Genomic DNA, 14,335 nt, shown 5'->3' with positions numbered 1-14,335 from the left:
TATGTAATACACGCACCCTTTTTTTCGCTGTTTTCGCATCGTTTTAACGCGACTTTAAAGGAATCGAGCCAGTTTTTTTTTTTTTTACCTATCTACATTTTTTCTCTATTTGTAGATGTGACACTTTTAGCTCTTCGAGCCATTGAATTCGTGCCAATAGCGGACATAGATCAAGCAAATATGTCGAAGTTTTTCGGAAAGTATGCGGTCGTATAGATATTAGTAAACGTATGCCAGAGATAACTCTCGCGCATATGTTTAATGTAATCATTAATTTTTTACCTTTCCAGATTTATTTAAACACGATTATTTAAGCTCGTTGTTACCTCATAAATCAAGAGAGAGAATCTCGGTCTTATTCTAAACGTAGGATTAGTTAAAAGTCGTACATAGAGTTTTACGGGATTAAGTGTAATATAAGGTTGTACTCTTTGCTCTTTCAATCGTTGCGATATTTAATTTTCTTTTCGCAACTATTGAAATTTGCTCTTCTTGTCGTGGCTTTCTAAAAGAATTTCTCGGTATTCTAGCAAATTTTCGAAACATTCTCGTACGACCGGCGACAGCAAACTTTTGCTGTCTGTCCGTTCGTACAAAGCGACATCGCGGTTTCGCGGGAACGTAATGCAGTCTTGTTTGTTCCTCTCTCTCACTTACGTGCAACAACGAGCGTCGTCTCGTTTCGCCGAGCGGATGTGTTCTGGCAGCGTCACGGTTTCCGGAACTAGCAAAAAAATGTACGCGCAAGACTGTCGGGAATTCACTTGCCACTGGACCACTTTAATTATGAACAATGGTCACAAAATATTATTTGTATCGAAAGAATCAGTTATTTATTTCTCCTATTTTTATTTTTACTTTTCGATACGACGGTCTTATTTGCTTTTCGTTTACCATTTACTTAGATTTTATAACTTTTATAACAGTTTGAAATTCTTTTTTTGCTTTTCCTTAAATATCTGATATTTTATATGATGATACATTTTAATACGCAAATAAAAATAATGTAGGGGAATTTGAGTTGCTTCAAATTAAAAATTTTAAGATGTATTTTAATCTTCAATTTTTTTTTAGCTTAAGTGTCTGCACTTTTACTTTTTTAGATTTTTGAATTCTTATCTCTCTCAGAAAGAATAAACCATAAACATTTTCCGCGAGATAAAGCCGCATGCTAAGTCCGAGATCGATTACGCCGAACGGTAGTAAAAATTGGAAGAGTTTGGAACGACATAGCCAGTGTTTGCTGTTATCTAAATAAAATTATATAGATGATCATCTAGATTAAATTTTGGCGTTATCTTATCTTTATATAGATAATAAAAAAATGTATTAGATAAAAAAAAGTGTTATCTTTACTAAATTATCTAACATAATATTCAGATAATTTGGTTTAGAGTTTCATAGCACATGAAAATATTTTAAGTAATAGAACTTGAGCAGTAAACGATAAAAACTTATAAATAAAACTATAAATATATTTTTATATTTATAATTTTTATTTTTTTATTTTACATTACATTTTTTAACCGTTTACATAAGCGATTTTAAAAATAATATTATCTGGAAGTTATCTAGATGAATCGTCATATAATTTTATCTTTTATCTATATATATTTAAAATAAAATCATCTTTATCTTATCTATTATAAGATGAATTTACATATTTTTATCTCATCTTTATCTAGCTAATTTTAAAATCATCTAAGCACAACACTGGACATAGCTCTCTATCAATGACACATGTATTGACTGTATATATCGACTCTTTTTCCGTCCTGGCAGCTTGACTAACGACAAACAAGCGTACAAGTTCAGAGCACAACGTGACACATGAGCGAAATTGCCCTTGCGAATTAAACGAAAATTGTTGTAATGTCTCTTTGCAAAATAATAATGACAGATGATATGTACATTGCGTGTTCACCCACACAATATTTTTTAAATCACATTTTGCCCTTGGGGAATCAATTATTTGATATCGAGAAAGAATGAGAGAGAGGATGGGAAAGGGGAGAGAAAGAAAGAATATATCGAGAAATTTTTTTTCAGAAATGACCTATAAATATTCAAAACTTGAACTCTGCGCATATTTGCAATGCAGTGACGTGATATTTTCACTACAAGATTCTCAGGAATTCACACGCGGAATTTAGTAGTATCCTCGAGTGCAGGATCTACGAACGGCACAGATTCTTGAATCTCTCAATTTTGTAATAATTTCTGTAATAAGGAGAACACGTAGTCGGGGTGACAATTCGGTAATATTAACGTGAATTGGCCGCGACATGCAGCTTGTAACTGCCTCCTGCATTATATATATGTAAATCTTTCTCTCTCGCCATCGCGCGAGACGTGAGAAACATTGTCGTGTCACGACGAGGCACTTCAGTGTCATAACTTTCCGACCTTTAACGGTGGAATCATGCGTTCGTTTCTCCGGGCAACGTAGTTGGATAGTGTCGCTGCATAAGTGAATCGAGCAGGGCCGAAATGGAAATTAATATCGCGCCAGACTTTTGCTATCGCAGCACAGTCAAAGGGCACTCTTTCTCCCTCTTTCTTCCTCTTTCTCTCTCTCGAGCAATAAAAAGCCAACAACGCTTTGCATTCCTCCCCTACAATAGCTCGTTCCATTGATCTGCTGCATATAATTATACAGTCCGTTCTTCATTACCCTAATTATTCTCGCAACGTGCTATTTTTTGTCCTCTATTTCATCGATCCGTTTTTATGTCCTTTGCAATTCTTCGAATTAAATCATGTATTTTATAAATGCAGATTTATATGCAGATTATTTGATCTGTTTTTTTTTCTGAATATACAGATCTAAAAAACTGAGAAAATTTTGGCGAGAGAACTTTAGAGGACTCTTATTAACTCCCAGCGTCGCTTCACATTCCAACATTAAAGATTTATATATTCTCGAGATATTTCTATATATCTTCGTAAAGTACATTTAAGCAGCCATAATACTGTGTCTTATAAATCATATGTTCAAGAAATTTCTCTTCGTTAATTAAAATGTCACAGAGTATTATACGGACCACAGCGTACCAAAGTACAGTACATTTTCTTAACATTGGACGACGTCATACGACTTTCGAGATTTTTATAATCGGTTTTGTTTTCTGCTTGTTTTTTTTTGCATCTTTTTTTATTTCCGTTCTTTTCGCTCTCTATCACTCGTTGATCCTACTTGTCTTTCTCTAAAATCACTATCTCGGAACCTCTCCTTCACTCGATATTTATTTTCTTCACCGATACTTATTCCCATCTATCGATCCTTGAACAAAGCGGTTCCGCCGACGAAACGGCATATTATAGATTTTCTGTGCTCTCGAGATGCATCGGTTGTTTAATATTCTCGTGCATGGGTGAACGCGATACTCGTTCATGGAGTCGCGAGGTCCTTTCCCGAGGACGTCGATAAGCTCCTTACTAGCATATCTTCTCGCCCTTATTACACGACCGCGCTTCACGGTCGGACGAATGTGACAGTGGTTTGAAGACGAGGATAGGAAAGAGTGTCTTCAATAAGAGGATCACTGAGTAGAGACACACTCCGAGTAGTATCCCCGGGCGCAAAGAGTTTCGTTTCTCGAGCACATGATGAGAGGCTTTCGTCTCTTTTTCACGTTCGTACCTGCTTACTTTAAACTTGATGGTTGGCTTAGCCGAGTGAAGGAGAAGTCGCTGCCTTCCGCCGATAGGTTCTTGATAGTTCACTCGTGAAACGTTGAAGTAACAGAAACTTCTAATGCGATCTCGCGAAGCTCAATGGATCGCGCCATTAACCACTTAACCGTAGGATTCTCAGTTCGAATTGTACCGACTTTCTTCTTTAGACAGCTTTACAGAACGAAAGTTTTTTCTAATTTTCTTTTATTTATATATTTGCGTATTCAGCAATTTTTGCTTATATTATAATTGTATATAAAAAAATTTAGAAAATGTGACGAGATCTATCCGTGAATTATTGTTTGCGCGTTTCTCCTTGAATTTTTAATAATATTTTTTAAATTCATACGCGTCCGTCTATATATCTATTGTCATATAATCTAAATGGCCTTTGCGTTCTGCCAATATTGAATTCTCGATTGGAAGTGTTATTCTCTTTGCATACATCGTGATGTTCTTGTTATCGCCATTTCCGAGTAGCTCAATCAACCCTCCTTATGTCTTGAGGTTACATGTTCGAGGAACGTTGCGATATTGTCTTCGTACAGACGGCATGATATTCTATAGGACCTAGGTAAAGCGCTCTATAGCTATATCTACTGACAGGAATACTCGAAATGAACTTTCAACATTTCGGCTTTGCGAATAGTACTGCTGAAATCAACCGCATCGCGAAAGTGTGCGCGACGGAATTTCGTCGTTCCTTGAAATTCCACGATACAAACGATTTCATTGAATAATTGAATTATGAATAATTATATTATACTCATATATTATATATTCATAGAAATTTTGCTTTGTGAGATTACGAAAATAAAAGATAGATAATTTAAATTTTTTGTTTAACAGATCTTTGGATTTTTAAATGATTGTACTGCTGTATTCTCGAGAGTCTCGCGTGATATTTTTTAAATTAATAATCGTAATTAATTTATGTGGAATCGGGAAAATTATTACGCGCTCGATATTCGATTATTCTCACAAAGAAGTCGCGGTTCTTCACTCTCGGTTTTGAGCTGCTCGGGATTTAGGAAAAGCTCCTCGTTCGACAGAAATATACACGATGTAGCAGGAGAAAGATATTTCTTCACGTGTGAATTTAGTGTGGCATCTGCTTGAAAAGAAAATAAAAAAGAAAGAAAGAGGGACGCGGACAAATCCGTTCCACGCGGATCGGCCATATGATCGTCACTCGCTTAGGGAGACGTGAGATCCTGTAACAGTACTATACCCGTACCGTATGGACCGCTGTGTTGAATCCACGTACATAGATCACGCGGCCGCACTCCTCGGCATATATGCAGTTTAGTCGAATGTACCGGGAGGAGAGAGGGACGCGTACACAATGGAGGGTGGGAAATACACTCTGTTCTCTCCTTGTTCCCTTCCCTCGTCGTCCTCTACGTCTCGTCGTTTCTACCCCTCTTGCAGCCCTCCGTCCTAACGGCTCTTTCTGGCACAGCAGCACGGTGATCGATGTCGGTATATGAGAGAATATCGGGTTTCTATCCGTAAATGACTGGGCGTTGTTAATACGAGCGATTTTTAGACTGCTAATCTAAGTATTTACATTCCTGTAATTATTCGTGATTAGGCTATATAGATATCTAGAATATTCATCGTGAGAATTTTAACGAAGAGGTTTTCCATCGTTGATTAAAATTAAATTTGCATAATCGTCTTTCTTTTGTGATTCTATAAAACTATATTATCCGTCTGAGTAATAAGAAGAAGAGATGAAAGCTCCTCTAAGGCATGCATTCGGATGCATTATTCAGAGTATAAACCGCTGGCGTATACTCTCTTCGCGCGTATATCAACGTTGCTGGCCGAAAAATAGAGACAGCTTACGTGTGCAACGCCCGGTACAAAGTGTGTTAAGCTCCGAAAGGGCCCGTCCGTTTCTCTCGCTCTCCTCTGCATAATAAATCTTCTCGAGCATCCCCTCCGTTATACCGTGTCCTTCCCCTTTTTCCCTTTCTCTCTGTCTCTTTGTCCATCACATAAACTATTCTCTTCCTTTCTCTCTTTCTCTCGCTTCCTCTATCTCCATTGCAATGACGTCTCACTAGAGAGAAAGAGGGTTGTCCCGTGGTCAGGGAGTGAAGCGCTGGCAGCTGGATCGCGTTGTTCTCCGCCCTTTAATCTCTTCGAGCCCAAGGGTGCTTGCGAATGAAGGGTGACAGCAATTCTAAATTTATAAAGTTTGAGATAATCGAAGAAATTCTATAATATCGGGGAAATTCTATAATATCGAAAAGTCGACGAAGACGCACTTTCGATTTTTCTACTCTTCAACTGTACATTATTTATAGACGTACATTTAAACCATATTTGAAAATAAATATACTTGACGACTATATATAGTTAAGGATCGAAAGATGCTTCTTTTTTGACTAAAATAAACTCGAAGAGAAAATTGAAAAAAGAGGAGTTACCGAGAGGCCTAGCTACAGAGAGATAACACACATTTCAGATCGATGTTGAAGGAGCATCGGAGAGGACATGAAACGCACGTAGAGCACCCACTCGTAAAGTTTTGGAACGCGATTCGAGTAACTTCTGAGTGGCTTCCTTATTCATAAATCTCGCTTTGATATATAATCTTTCGCGCTCTTGTACAGGAGTACACTTCTCTATCTCTCACTTTCTATCGCTCTCGATCCATATACACGATGCAAGATAGAATTGCCTTTTCCGTGCGATATCGGCTCGAGGAGTCGAGTAAATGGGCGTTTCATTTACAGACGGCTCGCATCTTTGTACAAACAACATCGGACCCCTGTAATTTCTACAAGTAGATTTCATACATCCGCCCCATTCGTCTTTGTCTTGGCAAGTTTTGCAGGAATACTTCCACTTCCGACTAGCTTAACTTCCGTGCGACGCCCACCATAGCCCGAGCAATACTTTGAATACGCTTTGAATACGCTTCGTGCCTCGCGATTCCGATATAAATCATCATGCGAGCGCTCGCCGGTGATTGTAAGGGTTGTATTACTTCCTCGATAAGATCAGTTTTGAAATCTCGGAAATAATCACGCTACCAAACGGACGTTTGCTTGTTACTCTAATACGTTGTTGCCGTTCGTCTTCTCCGATCCGGATTTCTCGTACTCTCCTCCTTATATTCTGACGCTTTCTTTTAAAAGACACGCACGACGCGAGATATCGAAGTCTGAACTATACCAAACTAAGATTTATCTACCAATCTAGACAGTTGATCTTTTAATTAATTAATTTATTATTTAAGTTTTTTATTTTATATTTTAGTCTCTTATTTAAATTGAAATAGATTTTCAATTGTTTATTTTTAGATTATTTATTATATAGGATTGTATTATTTTATTTAATTAATTAATTTTTTTTACAAAGAATTGAAAGTTTTGAACAGTTTTATTCGCGCTGTATTTTATATTGTTTTGAAATTTCTAAGAATTACTTCTTAGACATCGAACAGTTTTTCGCTACAATACATTAACACAGAAGTAAAAACTTTATAGCGTGCACAACTTTATTCAGTGCTTTTCAAGTTCCTTTCTTTTCTACACAGAAATATCAGAATGCGACATAAGTTGTCAAAGAAGATCAGAAAGTCGCACGTGCTTTTAGAAATACGGGCACGTGTCTGGCGTAATGCGCCTTTACAGATCTTCTGCATATAGTATAAATTGCAGGAAAAAAGGAATAATAGATACATGTCAGTACGCTGGAACGTGCATCGAAAAATTTGCGCTATAAACGCCGAGGCAACGCGAAAATTTCGATGAGAAACTTATTTCACGGCTAATCAGCCGATACGCCGTGAAACTTGAAGAATAGATATCTATAGATATTTGAAACGTGTGGTTTGATATTTCTCGATTTTTTTGTACAAAGAGTTATCGATACCACACGCTGAAAACGTGATGTCGTTTGTAGTAAAAGTATTTCGACGACCTCGAGGAGTTATTTGCGGCGCGGTGTATTTAATCGTCCATCCGCGATCGGTACCTCCTTCTTCATAGCCAAAGTTCCGCAACGATTTTGAATCGATACGTCGTAAAACTTTTGATTAACTATAGCACTTCAAAGAGCATTTATTTGCCTACAAATATATATGATTTTTACATGTCAGAATGAGACGATTCATGTTCCTTTTTTACATACATAAGTTTGCACGACTCTCGTAAATTAAGTAGAAAAACATAGCGTCGCGTAATATGACGTCGACAAAATTACATCCAGTATTATCAGTCAACGTCATTCTCGCGAATCAAGATCGTCCCGTCAAATCAAGATTTGCGCCATCAAACTTTATTTCCGGACGTTAATTTCGCAGCAATCCTATTTCGCTAGGAGAAATATTGGCATTGTCGGCGGCACATCGATTCCTTCTGCTCGATACTAAAATATAACTAGTAGTGTCACGCTACCTATGGACACGTTTACTGCGCACATTTACTTGTCGGCGCATGCGGCATGTTCAGTTTGCTGAAATACTTTTTTCCACTCCAATCTTGCGACATTGATCACGCGAAAAATTCGCCGTTCGCAAAATTTCTCGTGATTTAAATAGAAAGAAATTTTCCAATAATTTTAATTGGAAATAAATTCCCAATGGATCGTTTCTTATATGCATCGTGTTATCTTTGATTATATTAAATGCAGATAATATCATGATGTAAGAATCGATGGATCTTATCTGATCATTCGATCGTCGAATTCGATTCGTTCGAATCTCCAATTATAGGAAAATTCTAAGCACTGATTTTTTTTTACAAAAAAATTGAATACTAAAAATCACGTAGATGAGAATTATAAATGACGCGCGATAAACTTATAAAAAATGCATCTATATATTAAATTTGTATTGCAAATGATATATTTGCAATGTAGATATCGAAAAGTTTGGAAAGTTGTCTGCATATACTGCGAGTTCACATATAGATCAATTTCCGTTGAATCATCTATTTTTTCGCTACGCTAGATTTCGTATTTTCCGCTTCGACATATTTAAAAAAGGAAGTACGTTTGATAACGATGCTGTTAGGGCCTACTGCGTTGACCATCGCGCTTATATTGAAATCCTTCCCCTTTTCTCTCGTTCATAAAAAAAAAGAAAAAAAATACCATAAGAATCGCCTGCCTATGCGCCAACGTAAATTAATACAACTATTATAAGAATTTAATTTTATTAGTTTTCAAAACTATCGTTTGTGTATTTAGAGATTAGGTTTTTTGTATGCGCGCGCCAAACAAAATTTTGCGCTACTTTGTTATTTAATTCATGACGAATTAAAAGGTATCATCTTGACGTCTCTTCTCGTCGAGAGATTCGTCTATTTAAATATTCAACTTTTAAAGTTCAGAGATGAAATTTTAAGATTCGGTTTTCTAGCTTTTCGAATTATTCGCGTTTTTAAGAATAATGAAGAAACTTTCATTCTTTTATTTTCAAAGTTGAAAGTTATCGCTAACTTAATCATATCTTTCAGAGTGTCGGACAAGATTTTTTTGGCGCGCGCAACAAATATTAAGATTTAAGCGAGTATAGATGAAGGTAACCAAGTTACCAAATATAAAATATTGTAATATTTTTGTACCGAGAAAAGAGATTTGTGAAATATAATAAACAATGATTATACAATCTAACCTACACTATGGATTACGGATATATGCTTTTGCGCCAATTGATATTTGATATTCAATTGCGATATATTTAAATTTAATTATTTTTCGGAAAAGTCTTCGTTCTGCCAGAAAATAGAAAAAGAGGATGCGTGCTTCGTGGTTCTCGTGGCGAAAGGATCGCTCAATTTTTTTTGTTATTTAATAACATAACGGAACACGTGTCGCAACGTGTGCGAAAAGAGAAAGAAAGAGAGAGAACCATATTTTATATTCTCTGGACAAAAAGAATAGATTCTCGTTTACTTGAATTTTATCATTTCCCAACATATACAGGTGCTTTGCCTTCGTCATTTTCAATCCTCTTTTCTTTATCTTCATACTTTTCATACTTTCTCTCCTTCCCCCTTATATATATAAAAATATACTCCTCACTCTTCCTCTTATATTTTTTCTTATTCACACTTTGTTGGTCTTAAATTTTATGCGATTCGTGGAACGTAATTGACATCTCCGCCCTTCACAAGAAACATATTTTAACCTGGTGTTTTTCAACCTCCGTTCCATGTGACAAACAAATCTTTCGCGACAATATGAGGGAGAGAAAATTTTGATTATCTTTACAATCTTTTATACAATATTTCTTTTCTTTATTGAAACGAATCCCAAGCAAATAGTAACAACACAAGGTGTTCGAGAAAGATATTTACAAATAGCATAATTTATCTTGTGCGGAATAAATAATCTCATCGCGAATCTGTATAATATCTGTCATATTACGGTCTTTTATTAAAAAATCAAGATCAAAGGGACTATCAGACTACCATAATTTTGCGGAAGAAATATATCGATAGCAGAATCGCGTGGAAGAAATTTAAGATTGACAGTTATTTGGAGCAAAAATTAAATTTTTGCACCTTACTTTTCGTAAACCGATATATATATCGAAATATAATTTGATAATTAAGTTTTATATAGCAAGTAACATTATAAGAAAGAATCTTATTACAATTATAATCTTAATCTTATATATAAATCTATTATACAAATCTCTGCTATTGATATGCGACTTTCGGTAAGCGCAATCTCTTTGCGAAGCATTTCGCGATGTCTCGCGCATTTCAAGGCACTTCTATCACGCAGAAAGGGTTGAAAAACACTGTTCTAACCGAATCTAACCGAGGCTACTCCACTAACAAGAGAAAACAGGTACTCACACACATTTATATATATATATATATATATATATATATATATATATATATCGCTCTCAACTTTGTGTATATGTATAATAAAAAGCGACAATGTACAAAGCCTTTTTTACAGCGTCGATGGGGCGTCATATCCGCGACTGCATTCCGCGCACTCGTCACGGAAACTTGCGGAAAAGTGGAAAATAAAAAAGCATAGCGCTGGGGGGAAGGCGGACGATCCGGTTTCATTGAAAATTGAACGGAACGATGAAAGTTTTTAACTTGTCTGCTTTCTTTCCTCTCCGTTCCCTGTCTCCTACCTCCCTCTTTAGCGAATCCTTCCTTGGTCCTCTCATCGATCGGAAGCGCGGAGTGACCTTTTACCTTTTTTCTCTGCCGTCCCCGCGCTTCGTCACGCGAATATTATTTAAATCGCGCATTAATCGGGAACGGAAGCTAGCGTGAATGCAGTCGATCGATATGACGTTACACCGCGGCAGCGTCAACGGCAATCGGCTCGTTGAGGAGCCAGACAGCAATTTAACCCTTTGTGGCACCAGCCGTTTCCGCGAGAGTTGCATAAGGTGACGCTTGCACATATACGGGAGGATCGTTGGGGAACCCACGCCCAAACATATCGTAACTCGCGCAAATATAATACACGCGATTAAGATTTATTATTCTATTGTCGCGGTGGTGCCGTAATTATTTTCTAAATAATTAATATACAGAGTTATTGTATAGAGAATATTATAACAGAGAGTTTAGTAAGATAATCCTAATAATAATTATGGGGGATAAGTTTTTCTTAACATCTTTTTGACATTTTTTGAAGACTACACAAGATTTTTCAAATTCATATACAGATTTATTAATTTACGCGAGTTGCGATTAATAGTTACGATTAATATTTGTGCGAGTATTACCGTAAAATTATCTTCTTTGGTGATTTTCTTGTATTTTTACTTAAACGCGCTTTGCTTCACATTGCTGACTTCGCGGTAAAATAAAGTGGCACGTGACAGGTAATCGTGAAAATACGGCAGTTTGCAAAGGGTTAACACGCGATATCATGCTTGGGGTATCGCTGGAATGGAGTCTCTTGCGAAAGCTCAGTCAGTCTATTCGAAATCCCAGGTGATCTTGACTCGACAAGAGTAAATGGCATTCTATAGGGTGTCTTGTATATAACGATTTATGCAAGTGTAGCGGTGTATTATTTTTTCAAAACCTCTGAAGAAAATATTTTCTTAACAAAACTTCAATTTTATTCTATTTTCCTCAAATATATCTAAGGAATCTAATTTTTTTTAACTTTTTAAGCAATTCAAAAATTTTTAAATTTTTATAATTAAAAGAACATGAAAAAATCTGAGAATTTGTTCAATACAAATATATTAAAAATAGTGGCTAATTAAATATCCATTAAATTTTTATTCTTATCGAAAATAAATTTTTATAAGATTTTATCACCGACATATGTGCGTTATTTCTGTTACACCCTATGTTTCCATTATGATTGTTGGCGGATATCCCGAGTACGCTAAGTGAGGCGCGTTAAAACGAATATTGATCAGTTCAAATGGGAGCGCGAGCTTTCAGGGACTCCATTTTTCCAGATCATGGAGCACCTCGAGTGTCATTTCTCTGTCACGGAGATTCCATCGAACGATAAATCACTTTCGATTCACAGTCAGCGTCTCTCTCCATAAAAATAAATTAAAGTAATTTCATGTGATACGATGCACTCTGGAACACATATCATTTTTTGACGTGAGCTTTATTATAGTACATATATATATATATATATATATATATATATATATATATTAATCTTGATATCTTTAAAAATTTTGCACTCTCTTGATTACATGCATTTTCTTTAAAGTATTCTGTCTCCTTAATTTCGAAAATCTATAAAATGCAAACTTTATTAAATTTATCTCTAATTCATACGCAAATTCAACGGAAATGATTATCTGTCATTCGTTTTTTAAAGTCAGTTATATATTAAAACACTTGTGTCTGCGAATGGCGTGTTTTCCAGTAAAGGAAAATTCACACGAGAGAGAGACGCTTTGTGAAGTACCGGTTTTGAAGATAGAAATTCGCCATTTGACATTACGAGGTGTTCCGTGCGTCTCGGCAGGCAGCAGAGGGTTTTCACGACAGCATTATAACGGATTTATACACGCAGCGCGTGCGTGCGTACTTAGGCGTATGCGAGCGCGCTGAGTGAGCGGGCCTTCAGAATACTCCATTACATTTTGGATCCATCTCCTCCGTTTGAGATTTCGGGTGCCGGGTACTAGTACTTCGAGACAGACAGAACCATTTGGCGTCTTTGAATAATATAACGACCTCGCTTCCTCCGTGCATTAGGATATGGAAGTATAATTGTTTCGGTCGTCTCGCGTATACGTATCGTTTCAATAATTAATTCGACCGACCTGGTAGCGCATATTAGCGCACATGTCGTCGCACGCGCGGTGCACCGCTTAATTTCTTCGGACAAAGCGCGGTTAATAACTTAAACGTCCGTAAGTGCTGATCTCGTACTTGGAATTTTGAGAACGCACCGTGCATAAGACGGAAATAATGCACGGCCCACGATTAGTAGTCAGTCTCTTGAGTAGCGAATGTCGATGTTGATTTTTTCTTTGGCTTGCGAGATTGACATATTAATTGTTTTATTCGTAGCACTTTTTTTTATTATTATTATTATCGAGCACACTCGTGAAACTCTTGATACGCGATGCTAAGAGGACGAAAAAAGCCCATTTACGATCTCAGCTCGCTTTGCCTACGCACAAAACTTGTACGCCCATTCTTACGCTTTTTCTTTGATTAATCGCACTGGTTTGAAGTTTGATCAATGTTTAAAAAGAACTTACATGTCTGCGCTTTGATCGCACGTTTTCGTGTACCTCGATTTCAATCGCGTCGAGAGGCAAGTGTTTGCACTTCGTTTGAAGACGCGCGATGTACATTTTTTTCGATGCAATTCTCTAAGTCGCTACTTGATACGTGATATCCTAAGTATCTTTTTTAATCTGTCTTTATGTCAAACGACAATTGCATATCTGAAAGAGAGAGAGAGAGATAATCGATATTCAACATGATTACATTATAATAAAAGATCATTTTTAAGAATAAAGTTCGAGAAACGAAAATGGAAAATACGTCTTATTTTTCCCACTTTTTATGAGGCAAATTTTTCGGTTGAAATGTTTGGGCAGTAATGATGAAAATTCGAGTGTTTTTTTTTTATACCATTATTTTAAGCTTAAGCCATTGTCGTTTGTATTACGAAGACCGTGCAAAATTTTTAGTAGATACTTTAGTTGCGAAGATCGGCGACGATATTCGTTTAACTCGCTGACTCGAAACGCCGCTTGATTTAATATTTATTCTTTCGTTACGTTCTCGCGTTTTTCGTATCGTAGATATTTGCGAAAATAGTCCGTAAGAGCTAACGTCTCTCACAAAGCGAAATTCCATGTTTTTAAATACGGAATTATTAAGCGCGTACAAAGAGCGTTTCTCGAGCGAAGTTATTCGAAGTATGAGATAGATGAGAAGCCAGTAGCTCAATTTATTTAAATTTATTTATATCTTATAATTCGCAACTATATCTTATAATTCGCAAAAAATAGCGGCGCCTCGAGGGAACGCAGAGGTAACGAGCGATCGATTTTTAATCAAGAACCCCGTATTTTCTCTGTTTATCGCAAAAAGAATAACGTCATTTTACGAACGATTTCATGTGCGAGGCGTTTATTTCAAACGTGTTATAGATTGCTTTGTATTTTTTCCGTGCAAAATATGTCGAGTTTTTTTTCGATTCAGTCAAT

At 36.4% G+C, this 14,335-nt stretch overlaps 1 protein-coding gene across 3 annotated transcripts in view; it reads left to right on the top strand.

The window, feature by feature from the left end:
* The window catches only part of LOC145939084 (zinc finger and BTB domain-containing protein 8A-like), a 76,687-nt gene that overhangs the window by 35,211 nt on the left and 27,141 nt on the right, over nucleotides 1-14,335 (top strand). The gene's annotated exons all lie outside the window — the stretch shown is intronic.

Source organism: Prenolepis imparis, unplaced genomic scaffold, assembly GCF_030444845.1.
Source record: "Prenolepis imparis isolate NDT839.2.m4 unplaced genomic scaffold, iyPreImpa1.0 SCAF_7, whole genome shotgun sequence".
In the NCBI taxonomy this organism is placed as follows: Eukaryota; Metazoa; Arthropoda; class Insecta; order Hymenoptera; family Formicidae; genus Prenolepis; species Prenolepis imparis.
Note: the sequence above shows the minus strand (reverse complement) of the source record. Positions and strands in the feature narration are given on the sequence as shown.